The sequence below is a fragment of the Callithrix jacchus genome, chromosome 10 (genome assembly GCF_049354715.1).
Source record: "Callithrix jacchus isolate 240 chromosome 10, calJac240_pri, whole genome shotgun sequence".
In the NCBI taxonomy this organism is placed as follows: domain Eukaryota; kingdom Metazoa; phylum Chordata; class Mammalia; order Primates; family Cebidae; genus Callithrix; species Callithrix jacchus.
Window position 1 is genome coordinate 78,664,675 of NC_133511.1, and position 14,125 is coordinate 78,678,799.

Consider the following 14,125-nt stretch of genomic DNA (forward strand, 5'->3'; position numbering starts at 1 on the left):
GGCCCCTGAATTTGCATCTCTCAAGGCGAGACCTGTTTTGCAGCTGCTCCATCACTGTGTCATCATTAAATGGCAGATTGTATTTCTCGTTTGAAGGGTGGGGACTTGCTTGTGTTAGGGATCATTGGGAACCACTGGACATTTGTGAACTGGCGGTGTTGTGTATTTTTGGTTAAATTCATGCATTGCCTCATGTCGGCATTAGTTGGTGTTTGCATATTGGCCAAATGCAGATGTGTGTGTCTCTGTGTAAGCATAGCAGCCTGGTTCCCATGCTGGGCTTGAGTGTGACCCGGCTATCAGCTCACAGCCTCTCTTTAGGGACGAGGGGAGGGCTTGAAGACAAAGTCTGACGAGGATTCATTAGAAGGGCTGATTGACCAGGTATTGAGTAGAGTTAATCCCATGGCTCTGGGTTGTTTAAACAAACACACCTTTATATACTGTCATTGTCTTTGCTTGTATTAAAATGCCTTTATAAACTTGGAACACTTAAGGGAGGCATCACATTGTAATATTTCTGTTTAAAGAACTGTTCTGGCCTTGGAATTGGACCATATTGAAAATACTTTTGATTTAAAAATTCTGATTCCAGATGTGTAACATTCTCTGTTCTTCACTCTTTATCTTCCGAAGTAGATAGACACACACACACCTTCAGGAGTTGCTCACACACTCCTGGTGTTTCTGGTGTTTTCCTGCTTTTTTGTATAAAGCAATACACCTTTCGTCATGGCCTGTGAGGCCCCCTGTGATTGGCTCAGCTTACATTTTCAGCCTCTGCTCTAGCCTTTAAAGGCCTTCTTGCTTGGCTCTCTCGTCTCCACATCTCCTCCACTATTACTTGGCCTATAAGTCCAGCTCAGCCTTTCAGACCAGCCTAAATGCCACTCCCCGAGAAACTTCATCCATCCGAGAGACAGAATAAACTTCTCCAGCACCGCTCTCTGTTGATTCCTCTATTGCAGCTGGTGACATATTTATTCACTTGTTCATTCATGTATTCACCCATTGACTCATTATTTCCAGCAACCATTCAGTCTCTTCTGGGGAACAGTTGCCATGTGCTAGGCATTCTGCTGAATGCCAGACGTAAAAAAATGACTAGGCTGGGTGAGGTGGTTCACTTTGGAAAGCTGAGGCAGGAGAATTGCTTGAGGCCAGGAGTTCGGAACCAGCCTCAAGTGAGGCTACGTATCTACAATAAAACCAAAAAAATTATCTGGGCATGGTGGCATGCATCTGTAGTCGCAGTTACTTGGGAGGCTGAGGTAGGAGGGTGGCTTGAGCCCTGGAGGTTTGAGGATGCAGTGGACCTGTCTCAAAAAAAAAACAACAACAAACAACCAAAAAACAAAACAAAAAAAAAAATGAAAGAAAGAAATGACTAAAGGCATGGACCCAACCCTTAAAGATCTCACAAACCTTCAGATGTGAGTGATGGATAAACAAATCATTTCTATCTGATGAGTGAGTTCAGTTCATTTGTACTGGCTGGCAAAGGTGCTACTACCTGTGAGAACACAGAGGAGTTGGGAAAGGTCAGGCCAGGCTTCCCAGTGGAGGAGCTTTGAAGTCTTGCATGTACATGAACTTACTTGTCTCCCTGCCGGAGAGGGTGCTTGTTGAGGACAGGGAACATGGTATTTTTATCTCCATATCCAGTGCTTGGCACATGTGGGTGAAGAGACGGGTGGGAGAGGCTTTCAGTGAATGCTTTATCACATTAAATTTAAACAGGTAATTAGAAAACAGAAATACTTTCCCTTTCATGTTTACACCCCATCTTATTTCAGAATCATTTTAAGGCACCATGCAAGACTGTAAAATAGCATAAATAGAAGGTGGGAGAAAGAAGGGAGAAAAAGAAGAGGATAGAGACTGAAAGTGGACTTAGGAATGAGACCGAACTTGCTGACCAAAACCACCCGAGAGCTCTCCAAGGGGCCTGCCAGGGTGGCTCAGTGCACTTTGGCACCTGAAGGAAGGCTGGTGGGTTGACCACGAGGTAAAAAAACACATTGTGTTTTGTTTGCTGTAGAATTTTCCTTTGGGATCTTTGTAAAGATCAGTCTGTGTGTGACATGATGAGCTGCCTCTTCCACATCCTTGCAGTCAACATAGAGACTAATCTTATAGGCTGTTTCTTCTAATAACCCTTTGAATGTGATGGCAGCACATCAAAGCGTAATTCAATAAAAGCAAATGTGTTCAGAGCTGCTGGAATTAACTTTCTCTAAGGTAACAATGGAATCAGAAAGGCACTGAAACAGTGCAGGTTTTGTTTGTTTGTTTGTTTGTTTATTTATCGTGACGTTTATTGAAGTCCAACTTGCGTATAGAAAAGGGCACACATATCATCAGTATTGAGTCCCTTGTGTTTTTCCATTTGAATGCATTGGCCTCCAAGCCATTGATCTGCACTGACATGGCCAGAACCCCCAAGCCTCCCATGCTGCCTTCCAATCAGTACTCTCTACTCCAAAGGGTCATTATTACCCTGACCAATAATGTAGATGAGTTTCGTTAGTGTTTGAACTTGTTACAAATGGAGGCAGACAGTATAGTATATATTTCTTTATATCTGTTTTTTTCCTCAGTATTGCATTGGTAGAATTCACCCATGTTGTTACTTGCAGTTGTTATTCATTTGTATTCTCATTTCTGTCCCATAGAACTTCTGTGGCAGTGAAATGCTTTTTGTCTGTGCTATATGACACAGTAGCCATTAGCCACTTGTGAATATTGAGCTCATAAGATATGGGTAGTGTGACTGGACAACTGCATTTTTAATCTTAATAATTTGCATTTAAATTCACCAATGTGTCTAGTGCCTACTGCATTGAACAGTGTAGTTGTATACCATTCTATTTTAATGAATATGCTTCAGTTTTTTTGTTTGTTTTGTTTGTTTTTGAGACAGTCTCTCTCTCCTAGGCCAGAGTGCAGTGGCATGATCATAGCTCAGTGCCTTTGATCTCCTGGGCTCAGGGGATCCTCCTACTTCAGCCTCTGGGGTAGCTGGGACTACAAGCTTGTGCCACCAACACCCAGCTAATTTTTCTACAAGAAATACGTATTTCTTGTAGAGATGGGGGTCTCACTATGTTGCCCAGGCCGATCTCAACTCCTACTCTGAAGCAGTCCGCCTGTCTCAGCCTCCCAAAGTGCTGGGATTACAGATGTGCTGCTCCACAGTGCCTGGCCTGATTATGCTATAGTTTTTAATGTCCTATTGTTAACAAATATTTGGCTGTTTCTAGCTGTTAGAAATAATGAAAATCTAAACATTCCTATACCTGTCTTTTGGTGAACATAAGCATGCATTTCTTTAGCATCTATACTTGGGATTTGGAATTTGTTGAGTCAGAAGGTATGCATATATAATCAGTTTTGGTGTGTAGATATTGCCAAAGAGTTTTCCAGAATGATTGTGCCAATCTGCGCTCTCATCAGGTCGCTGAGAGTTCCATTTGCTCCATCTCCTTGAAAACCCTTAGTATTACTAGTCCCTCTTTTTTTTTAGTTCTTTTAGTGGCTCGATAGAGGTATCACATTGTTTTAATTTGCATTTCTTTAATAACTAAGTTGAACACCTTTTCATATGTTTATGAGCCATTTGGTTATGTTTTATGAAATACATTAGCTTTTTACTTTTTTTTAATTGGGTTGTCCGATTTCTTACTGTTTTGTAAGAGTTCCTGTAGGATGAAGGACATGCGTCTCTGTTGAATAAATATGTTGCAAATACCGACTTTGCGGCCTGCTTTTATTTTCTTAATGGTTCTTTCATGAAAGCGAGTTCTGAGTTGTGAGATAGTCCAGTTTATCGTGTTTTCCCCTCCTGATCAGTGCTTTTGTGTCCCTTTAAAGTAATCCTTGACTACTTTATGGCCACACAGGCAATCTGCTAAGTTTTCTTCTAAATTCTTTATTGGTTTTTTACTTTCAGATCTAAAATCTATTTCAGATGGATTGTAAAGTATGTTGGAGGTGGAGTCCAGTTTTATTTTTTTCGTATGGATATCAATGAACCTGGCTCATTTATTGGGAGAAAAAGACCTTTTGTCAGGGTACTACAGTGTCACTTTTGTTGCAGATCAAGTGAACATATGTGTATGAGTTTGTTTCGAGACTTTTTATACTGATCCATTGGCCTATTTTCTATGTATTTGTGCCAGTACCATACTATTAATGACTAAGCTTTGCATTGAGGTTTCATATTGGGCAGTGTAAGTCATTCAGCTTTGTTCTTCTTCTTCAAGATTGCACAAGACCTGCATTTATTCAAACAGATTCATTTTATTTGTTATTTTATGTTGTCTCACTTTTATCCAGAATCCCAGTGTTATTTGGGATACACCTGTCCTAGGTTGCAGAGGTCACACAGGCTCTGCTTCTGCCCCAGAGGAGTTTTACGATCATGTTTTGGGACTCAGAAATATCCATGTATCATTTAGGTAGGCTGTGAGAATCTATGCTCTCAGATCCATTAGAAATGGGTAAAGGCAGATAGGCCAGATCTGACAACACCCACACAAGAGAAAGTGACAGCCTGATTTCTGATAGTCTAGAGGATGGGAAGGAAAACAATATGATGAATTGTGTTTTTGGTTCCCTAGGTTGAGAGGAACAAGGAACTTTTTTCCTTTTGGTATGTTAGAGCCTAGATTTTGGATCTTGATGTGAATGCTAATGAGATCCATTTGGATCCAGTAGATCTTGAGAGCATTGAATGTCAGGGGCTGTGGTCAAAGGACCAGAGCAGGGCTTGACCTTTGCAGGTCAGCTCTTTAAAATGCCATCTTGATTGAGGTTTTCTTTGTTGATTGGCTTATGACTCAACCAAGAGTGAAGTGTAGATTTCCCTATTGCTTCTCTCCCAAAACCCAAGAATGAGAGAAGCATCCAAAGTCATAGAAGCTGGTGGAGAAGCCCTGGACTATTTTTGTATGCAAAGTAGGGAGGGCTGTTTTAGATGCAGCACAATGAGAACTCTGAATCAGCCAAGGGGGCCGCATCTGGGCAGGATACTGCTGGGACCTGGAGTGAGGCCAGTGCCAACATACCATTTAAGTTGGCTGTCAACACTGTGTAACATTGGGTGAGTCTCCCCTGGCCTTTAGTAGGCAGAGATGACTTCCCAGGCATGTACCCATAGACTTGCCTCTTGAGGAGCCAGCGCTGTGATGGTATAGGACACATTTCTAGGCTTTCCGTCAATCATGAAGCTGAGGGAGACTTTTTGAAGTGGTGTATATACTTTTATTTATTTTGTATGTTGATGTCTTTTTACATGTGAACTTTCTACTTGTGATTTTTACTTTATGCTTATTGTCATTTAAAATACTGAGTTATAATAATAGGATGCTGACTCTTACCAACTAAGAAAGTGATGTGATTCATAGGTTAGTGGCTAAGGAGTATTATTTTCCTGGTGTTTTCTTTATTTTTAGTAAGCAGTATGGCTGGTTAGTCTACCCGAAGTGTATGTTCACGCTACAGGCTTATTGGAATTGGGGAGTTAGTCTTAAGGTTTTCTTTGACTGCTACTCCTGGGAAAGGCTTACGAGTTTTACTTTTGAGATACTGACAGCTACTTACTGCTAACAGTTGCAGCATTTGCGCTCTTAGAGCAGGAAAGAAGCTCTGTTTCTGGGTTTGAAATGTGTTTCCCGAGGTTAAGTTGTCCATATCCCAGGGTGGGAGCATCTTGGGCTCTGAGACTTGGGCTATGAGTCATGTCCTTGGGCTCATGCTCACTTTGCGCAGGCACTGTCTTGATAATCAGATCTTTGCTTTGGAATGGTCAGATAGGATAGATTGCCTGAAGCTGGGGCTGTGGCCTTGTCCTTTGAAGGAGTCCAGTGATGAAGAACAACAGTGATCAGCTTGACTGGTGTTAGTGACAGGAGAAAGGAAGAAGCAGGATTTCTGTTCTCAATGGCTAACAGACTCATTAAGGGGATGGTGTGGGTGATTCCCCTAAAGGCTGGTAATGCAGAGTGGTCCCATCAGAGCTGCATAGCATGAAATCAATCAGAGCTTTTCTTGAATTGTCACCTGGGCAAGTACTTAGGGCTGATGGAGCGGAGAATTAATCAGGGATTCTCCGGAGGGTAATGCTAAGTCCTCTAATGGGATGCTCAGCATTGGGGCTTGGTGAAGAGATATTGGCTTGTTGATGGGATTCTGTTGACACGGAAGTGATTTTTGAAAATGAGAAGGAGTAATTATCCACTCCTCCCTGCTGAAATTAGAGGGAACCTGTTAGCAATTGGCACCAAGGCTCACTGGCTGCTACTGTCATCGTGGCAGATGTTGCCTCAATTCTCGGTCTCAGCATTCCCTGAGAATTCTGCCCTGTCTCTGACAATGACTTACTTTCTACACTTCCCTCTCTTTTGTGGTTCCCTACAAAATCCAGGCTGCCCATCTTCACTTGTGTTTTTCTCAGGCCACTTGTTGGCAAGGTTGGTGTCTGAAATGGTAGGAAAATAATAACACAACCCACTTAACATATGCAAAACCAATTAACCATTATTTAGCGCCTGACATTCCTCTCAGCTGTCCAGGGTGGTGAGTCAGGATCATCACTATTCATTAGGAATTAAGTAGACTGTGCTTGATGATATCAGTTATGGACAGAGCTGAGAATTCAGCACCTCCTACATCCTCCTGTCTAGGGAGGGTATAGTGTGTCTGATATTCCCACAGAATGTGCATTTTGTCTGGAAAATGACTCCTAGGTTCAAACTCTGTGAAGTATAGGACTTTGGACAACTTGTTTAGGTCTTTGGACCTCACAAGGTGGGGATAATACCGATGGGGGAAGAGCAGTGATTAAATAAGATCCTCTAAGCAGAAGCTGCTGGCATTGTGCCTGACACCTAGTTCTGGGAGAAGGCTGAATTTGGTACCAGTTCACTTTGGGAGAAAAGCACTTTTTTTCCTCAGTCTTATTGTTGGAGGGCAGCTTTATTCCTATGAGAGAAATTCAGACTTCAGCTAAGATTACAGTGACCTTCAAGCCATCAGATGTTTGGTTGAGTTGTCCACTATAATTCAACCATGTGGTTCTCTTTCTAGAAACCCTAAAGTGGCTCTCAGTTGCACTGACTTCTCTCTCTTCCTAGGCTATTAGTGCTCTCCCGTTGCCACTGTCTGTATGCTGCCCTTTCTGCTCACCCGATCACTCAGATTTGCTTTGTTACCATTTGTCATCTCTTTGAATTTCTTCCTTGGCTACCTCCTTGGCTTCTGCTCTTTACTCCCTGGCCACTCTGCCTCCCTTATAGCTTTCCCTGTAGCTGTCACCTTCTGGTTCTGTTCTTTTCCAGTCATCAAAAGGGAAAAGGAAATAGAGAAGGTAAAATACATTATCTCAAAAATTACTGTTCTCCTCAAATAAGATTTGCTCGTGATAAAAGAAGGTTATCTCTTAAAGGACCCAAACCTTATTCATCCCTCTAACACAGAAAGTCTATTAGCTGCCAATAATTGTGATTAAGAAGCTAACACAAGAACAGAAAACCAAACACAGCATGTTCTCACTCGTAAGTGGGAGTTGAACAATGAGAACACATGGACACAAGGGAAGGGAACATCACACTTAGGGGCCTGTCAGGAGTTGGGGGGCTGGGGAGGGATGGCATTAGGAGAAATACCTAATATAGATGATGGATCGATGGGTGCAGCAAACCACCATGGCTGTTGTGTACCTGTGTAGCAAACCTGCACGTTCTGCACGTGTATCTCAAAACTTAAAATTAAAAAAAGAAATTGGATCAGCCAGCCAACTCTTCGTTATTTACACTGTGCCTGGCTTAAAGTCTGTCTCCTTGTGTCCTCCTGATTTGGCAATTTCCTCTGGGTCTCTTACTACTCATTGAAACTTTGGCCAGAGTTAGGAATGTGAAAGTAGCTGAAACACTTCCTTTTCTTGTGGAAATTTTGGGTGATAATCTCAGTCATGTTGTTATCAAAGAATATTTGTGTTCCTTTTATTGGTTGTTGGTTCCTTTTTATTTTTGAGAGAGAGAGTCTTGCTCTGTCTCTCTGGGTAGAGTGCAGTGGCCCTATCTTGGCTCACTGCAGTCTCCATCTCCTGGGTTTAAATGATTCTCCTGCCTCGGCCTCCCAAGTAGCTGGGATTACAGGTGTCTGCCACCATGCCTGGCTAAGTTTTGTATTTTTAGCAGAGACAGAGTTTTGTCATGTTGGCCAGGCTGGTTTCTAACTCCTGTCCTCAGGTGATCTGCCTGCTTTGGCCTCCCAAAGTGCTAGGATTACAGGCGTGAACGATTGTGGTTGATTCTTTTTTTCATTGAATATTTATATGTCAGGTATGGTACTGGCACTAGGGACACTGTAAGTGTAATATAGTCTCTGCCCTCAGGAAGGGTCACTGGGGTACAAGTGGGAGGAGCAACGACAGACCAACTCACAAAGTTTTTTTTTTTTCTCCCTGTGATGGAATCTCGCTCTGTTGCCCAGGCTAGGATACAGTGGCACAATCTTGGCTCACTGCAACCTCCTCCTCCCAGGTTCAAGCGATCCTCCTGCCTCAGCCTCCCTAGTAGCTGGATGGCACCTGCCATCAGGCCCAGCTAGTTTTTTTGTATTTTTGATAGAGACAATCTTTTACCACATTGGCCAGGCTGGTCTTGAACTCCTGACTTCAAGTGATCCACCTGCCTTAGCCTCCCAAAGTGCTGGGATTACAGATGTGAGCCTTGGCCTCCCAAAGTGTTGGGATTGCAGGCCCCAACTCACTAAGTTCCGTTATAGATAGAGTCTGTGGGATGACATGGTGATGAATGAATAAGTTGGCCTCCTCCAGGGTTAATGATGGAAACTGAGGCACACTGGAGCTACAAGTGCTGTGTGGTCCTGGGTTACCCAGGTGGACAGAGCCCTAACTTCATCCCGGCTCTTTTGCTGTGGCATCCTAGAATATTGAGACACTGGCAAAAACAAGCCATATAAATTTTTTTTGGTGATCCTCGTGTTCAGTGATACCCTTGTGTTTCATTGATTATGAGGATTAGTTGAAATTAACTCTTTTACTTAAGAGCCTTTAAATAATCTGAAAATGGAGGAGAAACTGACATTATGAGAGACCCAGAGGAATTAAGATCAAGGGAGCAGCAAACTCCTGTGTTCTGTCTCATCCCTTGTTGAATAGAGTTGGTGTCAGAGTGCCTGCATTTGACTGTCTTATCCCTGTCACCCCCAGGCTTTTATACTAAAACGTGTATTGGTTGAATGCACATATGATGTCTTAACTGTACTCATATTACTCTTTTTGAAGCCTCAGTAGGTTATGGTGAAAGAATGATCCATTTAGAGAATGTGGCTGTTGAGGCAGTTACCAGGATATTTGGGTCATAGTAACAGTTTGTTTTTGGAGTTTGTTTGGGAAAAATTTCAGGAATTAAGGATTCTTCAGAAAAGTGTTTATGATGAAAATTGAGGCACATGGGGGCTACCAAATATACATAGTTTTAAATGTATTTCCAACAAACAAGACTTTTCTGTTCTCGTTCCTTGGAGGCATTCTGTCGAAAGGGTTATTACCCTGAACCACTCTGCCCATAAGAATCTGAAAGCTGTTGAACCCGTGAATAAATTCACATTAGATGAGTGTTAGAAATAAAGGTGTTGTTACCAATTTCCATTTTCTATGCAGTCATTTGAAGACCTTGAAGAAGAGGATCCTTTGTAAATTTATTTCCCAAAGTGAACCATTAGATGTAGCTCTCTTATTTCTTCACCATCCATCACAAGGTACATATCATTGTCTAGGGAGGATGGACTTGGACATAAGTGAACATCTGTTCATGGTTTTACAGATGACAGAGCGCAGTTACTCATGATCTTACTAAATCTCTAAGGCAACCCTATGGAATGGAGTCCCTCTGCCCCTTAATTATTTTTCTGTATTGGGATTGAATTTAATCTGTTATCTGCATTTAACAAATGAAAATCTGAGCTTCTGAGAGAGTTATTAGGTTGACACAAAAGTAATTGCGATAGTTTTGAGCTCCATGGCTTGAGGGTAAGTTTGGAACCCACATCTGTTGGGAGTCTTCATACCACCTCTCCTTTCTTTCCCTCCCACCTCTTGCCTTGATACTGTGTTCTTTATTTACTGAATTTAGTGAAAGCTGACTCTTTCACTCAAAGGATATATACGTATGGGGAGGTAAAGATACAGCTCTGCAGGTGCAGACATTGTGTGCATAATTCACTTGTTTAGATTTTAACGTTGATTATAATCAGGTGCTTGTTGCTATAAACTCAGAATCGAGATAGATTGCGTGGCAGTTAAGCATTTCCATGTGTTTTTAGGATTTTCCTAAAGTGTGGTTGATACTCTCAGAGCCTCTAGATACAAGGCCAGTTTCCGGGATGAGTTGGAGTTTGAGCTGGGCTGGAAGGAACCTGAGGGGTGGAGTGCCAGGATGGTTATTTTGGTATCCAGTATGGGGAGCTTTTCTCAGCTAGCCCCAGTCTTGTGATTGGAAATTCTCTGCCCATTTAGGTCTTCATCATACGATGGGGTTGTAAATTCAAATCTTCGGATTATGTATCTGGTAGTTCTTTGCCCATTGCTAGATTAGGTAATTCCATCCTGCTGAGTTCTAGTTGACCAGAAATTGCAAGAGCTGGGGCACACAGGGTCTTTCCTTTTGCAGTAACTGAATAAAAACGTGAGCATTTAGAGCAGTGGCTGTACTTACTAAGTAGATAGATCAATTAATGCTAGTTAATACTGCATTCCCCCAAACAACCAGGAACTTGTAATTCATAGCTGTAAAAGTAATTAGAAGTGGTTGTCTGCAAAGGTCTGCTGCCTGTCTTCTCCACAGCCTTCCCCTTGTGGAGCAGTTCAAGTGGCAGAAATTGTTTTCTTATGTTGAGTCAGAATATTCTTTGAAACTTCCCCACAGTGGATCTGCATCCTCCTGATGTGACAAATAGCTCTTCAGAAGTTGTTCAGTGTCTCAGGACACTAAGTGTGCAGTTAGGATTCAGAAGAATCTTCCCATCTTTGTGCTGTGGGCTGAGGCTAAAAATGATAGAATTTAATAAGAATAAACATAAACTCCTAATTTTAGCTTTGACATAAATTGCACAAAAGACAGGATTCAGGGACAACCCCTGAGGAGAAGGAGCTTAGAAGTTTGATGAAAAGTAAGTCCACCTCTGAGTGCCATTTATTGAGGGCCATTAAATGCATTCATGAGGGTGGGCAGAGGGATGATGGTTTCTAGTCTGGAAGACAGTTAGGATCCTTGGAGCTGCTCCTGTCATACCTAAATGGGTGTCTTAGGAGAGATTTGTTCCCATGGAGGATGGGATATGCTCTTAAGGAATGGATATGTATATGTTAATCAGGAGATGGGTTTTCACCTGATAGATGGAAGAATTTCAACATGTCAGTATGAAGTGGAGCAGTACTGAGAAGGTAATGAGTTCCCTGCAGTTGGTGGTGTTCAAAGGTAGACTGTGACCAGCTGAGTAGATTTTGAGGGGACTTTAAGCACTGAGTGGGGGTGGTTGGCGTGTTTTGGTCTGGAAACTCCGGGGCTTGCAATTATATGAGAACATTCTTTTTAGGCAGTTGAAGGTCCCTTGGTCTCTTCAGCTGTCCCTGATTGTCCTGGATCCCATTGCCTGCCATCCTGATTGAGCACTGGACGTAACTACTATTGTAAAGTGCAGCTCCTTGGAGTAAATTCATACTGCTGTGAAATGCCCAGAGCTCAAGGACTGGCCTGTGGTTTTGTACGTGTGTGTTGTTTTTGTCTTTTGTTTTGTTTTTTTGGGGGGGGTAGAGTGGAGAGGAAGAAGGTGGGCTAGCCACTGCTCAACGAGTTCATTCTTCTCATAATTTATCTAATAAAATACTTTCGAGCTAGAACACACTCTAGAGTATAGTTTAGTTTGAATTTTATAAGACTCTTAGATCCTGACAAAAATGGTAATAGTTTAAGAATTCAAAAAGCCCACACTGCAGGCATTGTCAGGTTCATCTGGAGGTCAGGCACAAAATGCTTTCTTGTGGCGTAATTTATACCTTCACATTTGGCAATTTTGAAAGTCCTGTGTAAATGTACATATGTTGGTAAGAGGTAGTAAATATTTTGCCGACAAGTTCTTTGAATGATGGCTCAGTAGCAGCATTTAAAGGCAGCCAACCAGAGGGGTTTTTATGTATTTTTTTTTTTTTAATCCAGGTGCTGCCAAGTCTACAAAGCTGTAAGGGAAGAAGCCAAAAGTACCCGCTAGTTATAGTTATAACATTAATTGTGTAATATTCATGTGCCTCAGAGTTTCTGCACCTGGCATCTGTTGATATACACAGGTGGGGGAGGACAGGGGCACAGGATACAGTTGGGAGAGAGCAGGGAAGAAGACAGGTTGCTTGTTGTCAGGTGACGGCCCTGGAATATGGAGCAATCCCTGGTGCCAGGCGGGGCCATCAGCACTTGCTCCCCTCCTGGGTGTCCATTTATAATACTGCCTGCACTTGAGGGGATGGGAAGGGGAGGAACCGTGGTCACATGAAGCCCTCCCTACTTAGGCCCTGGGCCTCCTCTTTTTGATCAATCCTTTCCCCTCCTTTTTTGGGGGACTTAGAATTAATGCTCTGATGCCTTTTTAACAAAGGAATATTGATATGTTGATATGTCAGTGTGCAGGACAGCAGGGAGTACTGGATAAGATCATTTCACATTGGTATTATGCCAGTTTGACATTTGTTTGGAAAGCTTATCCCTTTATGACCATAGGTTATATGCATAATTTAAGGGGAATAAATCTTTGATTTTTTTTTTTTTTTTGGGTTCTGTAATCATTATTGCTACAAAAAAAGAAAGTCTCCCCCACAGTTTTCATGTGGTCAGGAATTCAGCGTAGGCTGAGAGGGAGTGCTCCATGTCAATAGAGAATATTTCCACAGGTGTGCTAGACACTTGTGATAGGTGTTGCAGGGAAGTCAAGACTGGGGACAACTTGGTCCCTACTTCAAGGTTATAACCTTGTTGCTGAGAGCGGCAAAGTAACCTGATTCTACAGGTTACAGGGTAAAAGACCCAGAAATAAATGGCATAGGTCCAGGTCAGCTGGCATTGCTGTCTCATAGAATGAGTATATGTGACAGCAAAATTATCTCCCTCCCTTCCCTTGCATCTTGATGATCGCATATTGGGATAGTGAAACTATCAGAGTTTCAGGTTATGATGCCAGTTGCCAGGGTGAAGTGGATTATTTTAAAAACTTTATGGCTCAGCGTGGTGGCGCATGCCTGTAATCCTAGCACTTTGGGAGGCCGAGGTGGGTGGATCATGAAGTCAGGAGATTGAGAAGGAGATTAAGACTATCCTGGCTAACATGTTAAAACCCTGTCTCTACCGATATATATGTTTGTGTATATATATATATATATATATAAAATTAGCTTTGCTTGGTGGCATGTGCCTGTAGTCCCAGCTACTCAGGAGGCTAAGGCAGGAGAATCGCTTGAATCCGGTAGGTGGAGGTTGCAGTGAGCCGAGATTGCCCCACTGCACTCCACTCTGGCAACAGAGCAAAACTCCGTCTCAAAAAATAAAACAAACAAACAAAAAAATACCTTTATTTTATTTTCTTATAAATAACTTGTTCTGTTGTGGAGATTTGATAATAATTTAGTGAAGTGCCCCTGGTAGATAGTAGGCACTCAGTAAATGGCTTTTGTGTGAATCACTGCAAACTTGCAAATCCGATTGAATACTATTCTTCCGTATAAATTTCCTCTTGTCTGTGAAGGCTATCCAGCTTCTGCCCACTGTTGCATTTCTGTGTAGGTGCTTAACATGGTGCTCAGAGAATAAAGCCACTTGGATCTCAAAATTCCATATTCTCCTCTAGAAGTTCTCCAAGCAAAGCTGGTTACTGCACCAAAATCTCAGAAATCACCACTAAAGAACTTATCCATGTAACCCAAAACCACCTGTACCCCCAAAACGACTGAAATAAAAATAAAAAGTTGGTGACTGAAGAACTTGCACTAGAACTAGCAAGAGCATTATGTTTGTGGTTATCACACCCTTACGCCGTTTGTTTTCTCTTTTAG

General features: G+C 42.2%; 1 protein-coding gene across 13 annotated transcripts in view; it reads left to right on the forward strand.

Moving 5' to 3' along the window:
- TEAD1 (TEA domain transcription factor 1) overlaps positions 1-14,125 on the forward strand; it is a 273,925-nt gene that overhangs the window by 77,084 nt on the left and 182,716 nt on the right. The gene's annotated exons all lie outside the window — the stretch shown is intronic.